The sequence below is a fragment of the Eretmochelys imbricata genome, chromosome 11 (assembly GCF_965152235.1).
Source record: "Eretmochelys imbricata isolate rEreImb1 chromosome 11, rEreImb1.hap1, whole genome shotgun sequence".
Classification (NCBI taxonomy): domain Eukaryota; kingdom Metazoa; phylum Chordata; order Testudines; family Cheloniidae; genus Eretmochelys; species Eretmochelys imbricata.
This window is the reverse complement of record NC_135582.1, coordinates 37,170,931-37,180,176: the sequence shown is the minus strand read 5'-3', so window position 1 is coordinate 37,180,176 and position 9,246 is coordinate 37,170,931.

The following is a 9,246-nucleotide window of genomic DNA, read 5'->3' as shown; positions in this document are numbered from 1 at the left end:
AGCCTCACAGTACACAGGTTCAAAGGGAATAATATTTCAAGATAAATTGAATAAAATGGCGTTCAGTAGATTGCAAAATAACTGTCTTGGGTAGGAAAAAATGTAACCTGAATTGGAAGAAACAACCTTAACGATTGAGTCCTGAAAAAACTTGAGTGGTTTATTGTTTCAGATGGCTAGGTTCAGGAGGCATAAAGTTGAATATCTCTCGATCAAGCTCCACAAGGTGAATAACTCAGGCTTTCTTTCATATTTATTAAAGCCTTTTAATGAAATTGCAAGAATCAGATGAAGCAGTCGTATATGTAGGACAAGACTTTTCTCATTGAATTTGTCTGTAAATAGAAACACAGGCCCAAAGGTATCTACTGAGGGAGAGAGTCTGAGAGGAACATCTTTTCAGTTAGGTAGAGCAGAGAGGGAACAATCCAAGGTTCATAGGAGAGGTAGAATAAGCATTGTGCAAAAGGTGGGTGACTTGCCTCATCATCGAGATGGACTGTCATGAGCACATCACACTTACTCAATCCCTTTGCCATGTCTCAGTTTTACTTCCATTGTCATTTCAGTTCAAGGCCCAGATCAAAGCCATCAGCAGAGCAGAATTTAAGTACAATAGTGACCTTGATTCTATTAGTGACCTGCCAAGACAGCTGTACTTCTGGTGGACCATACATTTTATAAATCCCACGATGAAGCATGTGGGAGCCAGGGATGAAGCCCCTTCAGCAAGAATGGTTTAACTGTGGAACTATCAGAGAACTTTGGACTAATCCAATCTTACTACCTTCAGAGCATGCTGCAACATCTCCCTCTTTGAAGTATTTTCATCAGACATGGCATGATGAAGGGGGGTGGGGGATATTTCCCAAGCAAAGCCTTTAGCGAGTTGAGCACATGCAGGTGGAATTTACCTGGGAAGCAATTAGATATGCTGTGGTGGTGAGTGCTATACAAAACTATAAGATAGTATAGGAGCAAGGGGGTATAGACCTGGTAGTATCTGGGGTGATCCTGGGATGCAGATCCACTAGGAGACATTGAGGGAGCTATCAAGGACCCTGGCAGAGGTGTTCCAGGAAATAATAATGCCTTTTGTGTATGTGTTTGTGGGGCTGGGGTGAGGGGTTGACCAGAATTCCCTTTTTCTATGTACAGAGGCTATGTAAGGCTGATTAAGCATAAGTTTAATACTCTCATCTGTTCTATCTATTTCTTTCCTTATTTGTTCTCATTCTCTCTCTCTCACACCTAAATTCAGTCCATCTCATCCTAATTCACATACACTCTTCTCCCAGTCTGTCTTGCGCTCTCATTCACTCAAGCTTGACCTCTCTTCATTCATTCCCTCCCACTCATTCGCTTAGACTCCCCTCACTCTCACACTCCAATCACTCTCCCTATTCTCCCTCTCTTCTTCCTCCCATTGACATTCTTTTGTACTTCATCCCATCTCATTCCACATACCGTTCCTTCCTGGCCTGAGGCGAGAAGAGCGTTTTGGGATCTTCACTTCCTTCTTGAAGGCCTGATGGGGAGCAGTATGTATCAGGATCTTTTGTTGCCCTGTAGGTGTGGTAGGGAAAACCTCTGATATCTTCACACTTGTCTTACAAGGCAGAGGAGGCTACCAGGTTCTTTCCTCCTTCCCCTCAGGAGGCATCATTGGCAGCCATAAGAGGATGGGCAGTAGCGGTATAGCCTATGGGGATCCTTGATGCTTTACCTAAGAAGCCAGCAACTCAACAAATTTTGAAATGGTATTTAATTTTTTCATTCCCATGAGTCCAAATTTTTTTCTTTGCTCTTGTCGACTTTTCTACTCAACACTTTAGTAGCAGTGGTTTATAGGGCTCTACTGCTCTCCAAAGGTGTTTACAGCATATATCTGAAGGTTTAATCCTTAGTACATATGCATATATTAAGCTTTCAGCAGTATTAGAGTAGAAACAGTGAAAGAGGAAGCTCTGTTGGTCTATTTCTAGATTTCCTGTGCTTGATCATATTATAACTTGGATGCAAAAAAAAAAAAAAATCATCACTTAGCCTTTTTCACCTTCACTTTGGCATTACAGGTACAGGCTGGATGGGAAATTTTATCCCTTTTGGCATCACTCCAATGCTGATTGTGTGCTTTTTCTTATGGATATGTGCCAAACACCTTTTTTTGTTGTGAAGTTTCTGTTCTTAAGAAACCCAAGCAATTTATCATAAAATTGAGATCTGTCTGAAAGCTAGCAGGTTTCAAGGCTAGCTGCTGGAACCAGTGTTCTTTGAAGACATTTCAGTGTATGTGGTTCAAATTAGATTAAACTAACTTTGAGAGAGACATTATTTTCAATATATATATTTTCTCCTTCTCTATACCCCGCCCCCCATGGTGCCAAAAACATTTTGAACTTTAACTCCATTTTAACATAGTGGTTTGGTCTTGGAATTTCTTTGATCTTTATTAAAAAACAACCAAAACCATACCTACCCCCTTCAGACTTGACAATTTATGAGTACAGGATATCCAGGATCAATGGATAAGGACAACAAAGTTTTATTCCCAGAAAGAATAAGGGTAAATTAAGAGAAGGAATGGTACAGAAATCAGGGATATCAAATAAACAAGTAACTAATCAACACTAAATGCCCTCAGACTAAGTAAAATAACAAAAATGCCCCCACAGTCTCCCCACAGGCCTTAGCTGGTTAATTGAATTGACACTTGATGAGCAAGGGTACATCCCTCTCTGAGAAGCTGAGACCTCTCCCTTTTGGCTGGAGTGGGTCTTAGGTTGTTTCAAGCCCTCACTCCCAATGCAGGGACATGGTACTGGGTACAACATGCAGTCAGTCTTCACAGCCCGAAGCAGTCTCTCTCTCCTGTTTGGAGCTGAGGGTTTCAGGTCAGTCACCAGCCCTCTGGCTGAGAGAGACAAAATGTTACCTTCCCTTCTGTTGTAGGGAGCAATTCCTGGGCTGTTGCCCCTCTGGCTGCAGTAACCTTGTGGCTCCCTGGAGCCAGCTGTCTCTCAAAACACTGTCCCTAACTGGGGTCAACACACACACACAAGCTTTTTAGTGCCTGCTGTTGGTTGCTCAGGCAGATTAATCTGGCCCTTTAACTCTTCCTCCTCTCAAACATGGTGCCTGTCCAGGCTCAGTTCATGTGTCTGAGAAATCTCATGCTCTTTGGAGTCTGCAGTTATTGTCCAGCCCATCAGTCAGCCTCCTGGTCCATGCTGCCCAGGTTGTTTGTGTGTCTCAAGCACAGGCAAGGTAGAGAGCCTCCGTTTCAGTTCCACAGTGTCTCCCTCTATATTGCTAGCTGTGGGAATTGCTGGGAGCTGTTCTTGCAAGCCCCCAAACTGGGAAGGGTTTTTTCTTTTTCTTTTTTTACATCATCTAGCAGCATGGTCCATGACTAGGGCTCTTAGGTGTACATAGTAGAAATATATAATAAAGTTGTAGAGACCTGTAGCTATAGCTTTAGTGCAAGTTCCATAGGGAAGAGTATGTGATGTATTTAATAATTGTCTCTTGTTTGCATCACATAGGCTTTTTAGAGACTGGTATTCATTTGTTGAGTTTGAACTTCTGTACACATTAGATGCTCAAGATCAGCTTTGCCTACAGACAAGGGCACATGCATTGTGTTTGTGTGTGTGTGATGATCACTGTATAGTGGCTGACTCACAAAGAGGATAAGGGACTTAATACTACACACCCTTATAGAATCATAGAAGTGTAGGGCTGGAAGGGACCCCGAAAGGTCATGAAGTCTGGATGCCTATGCAGGATCAAATAAATTTAGATCATCTCTGACAGGTGTTAGACTAACACGCTCTTAAAAACCTCCAACGATGGGGATTCCACGACTTCTCTTGGTAATCTCTTCTAGGACTTAATTTTCCTTTATAGTTGGAAAGTCCTGATATTTCCTAATAGCTAACCTAAATCTCTCTTGTTGCAGATTAAGCCCATTAATTCTTGTCCTAACTTCAGTGGACATAGAGAACAATTGATCACCATCCTCTTAATGATAGCCCCTAACATAGTTGAAGACCGTTATCAGGTCCCCCCTCAGACTTCTTTTCTCAAGACTAAACATGCTCAGGTTTTTTTTTTTTTAATCTTTCCTCATAAGTCAGGTTTTCTGACCCTTTTATTGTTTTTGTTGTTCTCCTCAGGTCTCTCTCCAGTTAGTCCACATCTTTTCTAAAGTGTGGCACTCAGTTGTCCTGTGGTACTTGGCTCTATCTCCCATGTCTTACATTCGACACTCCTGTAATAAACCCCAGAATATTAGCCTTTTTTGCACCTGCATCATGTTGTTGACTCTTATTCAATTTTTGATCCACTGTAACCCCCAGATACTTTTGGAGAGCTTTGCCTTTAGTTCAAGTAGTAGAGACTTTTATTGATGAAACTGAAGGATCTAGGTTCTACTCATTATGAATTACCTCGTAACTGTATCTGTAGCACAAGGGTTTGTTGCATCTGTCCCTTTCACTTCATTGCAACTGAGCTTTTCACTTGTAATTCTCTAGCATGCTGCAATACCAAACTTTCCCTTGACGCCACAGACGCTTCAACTACTAGGGCTCTAGCACCCAATACTATTTCCCAACTACCTTCAGAGTTCCAAACATCCTGTATCTTTAATGCACTCCTCCTAAGTGCTGTGCAATCTTACCCTGCCAAAGTAAAACGCCAGCAGCAGAATGACCATAAGAAGATTGATCACATTGCCCTCTGTTGACCCATCAAAGTTCAGCTGATTCATCACATTGTTAATACCTCCCCTAAAGAGAGAACATGCTGTAGTTTCCTCACAGTAAACAACATTAAGATTTGGAGTAACTATTGTCTATATGAAGGATTTTTAACAGAAGGAGCTCCCTGGCCCCTATATGGATTATAGGGCATTTCTAATCATAGGTAGTATCCTGGAAGACCAACTATATGTTGATGCCTCAATCAGATAGGAAAACGTAAAATTCTCATCTTTAAAAGGGTTGTTGCACCTTTAAGAAATGAGAGCTGCATCCTAGTTCTTCTTGCTTGTTGCTCAGCAACAGATTTTCAGAGGCTTGAACAGAGCTTGAGGTGTTTGGGAGAAAAGATTACAAGAGAAAGCGGTGTCTGTGGAAAAAAAGATGCTCAGAGGGAGAGGTGAGCCAGAGTTAAAATGATTAGGACATTACCACTGGGAACTGAAGTAAAATTCAGGGCGTGTCTTGATGAAAAAGAGTTTTGAGTGGAATTTTGGCAAGTAATAAGTCTAAAATAACAGGCAATCAGTGAGTAGGAGAATACATTTTGTTGTATAGACTTGTAATTGGGCACAGGAATGGGGAAGGAAAATTCATTTAATTATATTAATTTCTGATGCATTAAGACACAGAATTTATAAAACTGGAATATTTGTAAAATTATTTTTAGAAAAGTAGAATGAGACTTTAGGCTCAGTTTCAGGCTTGATGTAAGCAGGTGTAAATCCGCTTCACACCACTTTTTGCATCTATTTCATACCAACTCTGAATTTGGTACACTGACTTTTAAATAATTATGCTATAGGGAACTTGTTTTTAATTCCACAGTTATTACAGATGGAGGCCCTGAGCTGCAATTGTCCTGGAGCTGTGGTTTGTTGATTCACATATATAAAAGCTGTCCTCTGCTTCAGACATACTGCACTGCCTTGGATCAGTGCCCACCCATTGTAGCTCTTATTTTGCACTTAAGTTTTGATAATTCTTTAGCTCACCTGGCCCTTTTTTCTGGCACCTATCCTTTATGATTTGTAGAAAAGGAAACAAATCATTTTCTCTTGTTGTGTAAACATAGTGATCACCACATGTTACTATTTCTACTGCATTGGATCCATGTTGAGTACAGTAAAGCCAAGTAAAATGTGCAAAGAGCAACTGGTAGTTGAGACAACTTTAGTGCAGCTCCTACTAGATTTGCTAGCGGAATTTCCCTTTAGGATGGCCTAGAAGAGCTATAAAAAGAAAAGGAGTACTTGTGGCACCTTAGAGACTAACCAATTTATTTGAGCATGAGCTTTCGTGAGCTACAGCTCACTTCATCAGATGCATACCGTGGAAACTGCAGCAGACTTTATATATACACAGAGAATATGAAACAATACCTCCTCCCACCCCACTGTCCTGCTGTGTGCCTTTCTGCAGCGGTAATGTGCAGGGCACACCCACAATAGATTCAGACACTGGAGGGAGTATTCCCATTATTTGAGTCTGCTCTAGTGTTGGCAGACATGACATAAGCTGCATTTGCAGACTTGCCGCACTTGTTCTCTCATTAAAGGACTGATTCTGTAAGGTCCTGAACACTTTCAACTCCCATTGAAGTGACCTTGAGAGCTTTCAGCAGGCATTCAGCTCCTGACAGTGTTGGACGATATGAGCATTAGAGAACTTCATGTGGCTCGGTGCTATGTTTTTTGTCACTAAAACAGGAAAAGATCAGATTTCTTCTTGTTGGTTTGTAGGGTCTGTTTAGGAAAAAATGTGAAAAGTTTGAATGTAATAGTGTTTACTGTGTAACTTATTGAAGGTAAATGGAGTGGTGATTCTTCTATGCATATTATACAAATGTGAGGTTACTTGGTTTAGTCCTAGGTTTTAACATAAGAAACTCAAGGATACAGTGGTCCTGTCTTGAAAAAGGTCTGGATTAGAAATACTATGGCATTATGTATTAGATCTAGGACTTTAAAAAACAAGATGCATTACATTTAGTTTTGATGCTGCACTACTGTGGCATGCTTGGTGTGGGGCAACACCTTAAGACAACTCAGAAATGTAAGGCAGTGCAGAATGAGGCTTCCGGTTGGTTAAGCAATGTTTTGCACTTGAAGGTACATGCTATTCTGTAATTTTGCACTGCCTGCCTCTCAGTTTCTAAGTGGAATTTTAAGCTGCAGTTTCTCACATATAAAGCGCTGTAATACTGCTACACCTGTGATTAGCAGAGGCACTTGGGTTATCCGTACCCCCTAAGTTAAAAAGGGATGATGGTGGTAGGACCCTTCTTTTAAACAGTCATTGACTTTTGGAATTTAGTTATTCCCCCACCTGTTAGGTCAGAAATGGCTCAAGTTTCTTCACCTACAAGGACAAGAGGCAAGATCCTTTTGTTTTTTTTGTTTTTTTTTAATGGGATTATAGTGAGAGTTGAAAGCAGGAACTTCTATGAGAGGGTAAGATGAATATAGGCATAGTTTTTTGTCTGGTTGATTTGTTAATGTGGATGGGGTTCAATCTAGTTCAGCCTACCATAGAGAGAGTCTTATTTTTTAATTTTTTAATATTTTTGTATCATTTTAAATTATGTAAATCTACCCAGGATTAAGGGTATTTTGTTATAAATTAAAATCAGTAATAATACTGCTGTCACTTAGCCCTGGTCTACACTACAAGTTTAGCAGCGTTAGATCGATTTAAGCCTGCACCCATCCACGCAACGAAGCCATTTTTGTTGACTTAATGGGCTCTTAAAATAGATTTCTGTACTCCTCCCCGATGAGGGGATTAGTGCTGAAATTGACATCGCCGGGTCAAATTTGGGTTAGTGTGGACGCAATTCGACAGTACTGGCCTCCGGGAGCTATCCCACAGTGCTCCATTGTGACTGCTCTCGACAGCACTCTGAACTCGGATGCACTGGCCAGGTAGACAGGAAAAGCCCCGCAAACTTTTGAATTTTATTTCCTGTTTGGCCAGTGTGGTGAGCTCATCAGCAGAGGTGACCATGCAGAGCTCATCAGCAGAGGTGACCATGGAGTCCCAGAATCGCAAAAGAGCTCCAGCATGGACCAAACGGAAAGTACTGGATCTGATCACTGTATGGGGAGATGAATCCATGCAATCAGAACTCCATTCCAAAAGACAAAATGCCAAAATATTTGAAAAAATCTCCAAGGGCATGAAGGATAGAAGCTATCACAGGGACCCGCAGCATGAAACTTAAGGAGCTTAGGCAAGCCTACCAAAGAGGCAAGGGGGGAGTCTCACGCAACAGGGATGAGGATTTTGGGGATGAGGAAGATAGCACATACCAGGCAAGTGGAGAAACCGTTCTCCCTGACAGCCAGGAACTGTTTATCACCCTGGATCCAATACCCTCCCAACCTGGGCTCCCGGATTGAAGGTGGAGAAGGCAGCTCTGGTGAGTATACCTTTGTATATATAACACACGGTTTAAAAGCAAGCGTGTTTAATGATTACTTTGCCCTGAAGACTTGGGATGCATTCACCGCCAATACAGCTACTGGAAAAGTCTGTTAACGTGTCTGGGGATGGGGCGGAAATCCTCCAGGGACATCTCAATGAAGCTGTCCTGGAGTTACTCCCAAAGCCTTTGCAAAAGGTTTCTGGGGAGGGCAGCCTTATTGCGTCCTCCATGGTAGGACACTTTACCACAGCGGGCCAGTAGCACGTAGTCTGGAATTATTACATAAGAAAGCATGGCAGCATGTGGTCCTGGTGTTTGCTGGCATTCAAACAACATCCGTTCTTTATCTCTGTGTTATCTTCAGGAAAGTGATATCATTCATGGTCACCTGATTGAAATAGGGGAATTTTATTCAGGGGACATTCAGAGGTGGCCATTCCTGCTGAGCTGTTTGCCTATGGCTGAAAAGAAATCATCCCCGCTGTTAGCCACGCGGTGGGGTGGGGGTGAAGCGATCATCCCAGAGAATTGGGTGTGTGTGTGGGGGAGGGGTTAGTTGGGTTTGTGCTGCACATTAACCCGAAAACATCAGCTCCTCCTTTTAAGTGGCCAATGTGTCTTTTTCAATTTTAATCTCCCTTTTTTTCCTCCCGCAGCTGCAAAAGTTTCAATGCTGCAACTAGCATCTCCGTCCCAGACGCTAACACAGATAAGAAGGCGAAAAAAACAGACTCGCGATGAAATGTTCTCTGAGCTCATGCAGTCCACCCGAACTGAAAGAGCCCAGCAGAATGCGTGGAGGCAGACAATGCCAGAGTCCAGGAAAGCACAAAATGAACGCGAGGACAGGTGGCTGGAGCAACAGGAGAGGTGGCAGCAGCATGATGAAAGGAGGCAGGATGCAATGCTGAGGCTACTGGAGGATCAAACTGATATGCTCCGGTGTATGGTTGAGGTGCAGGAAAGGCAAAGACCACCACTGCAGCTCTTGTGTAATCAACCACCCTCCTTCCCAAGTTCCATAACCTCCTCACCCAGACGCCCAAGAACACAGGG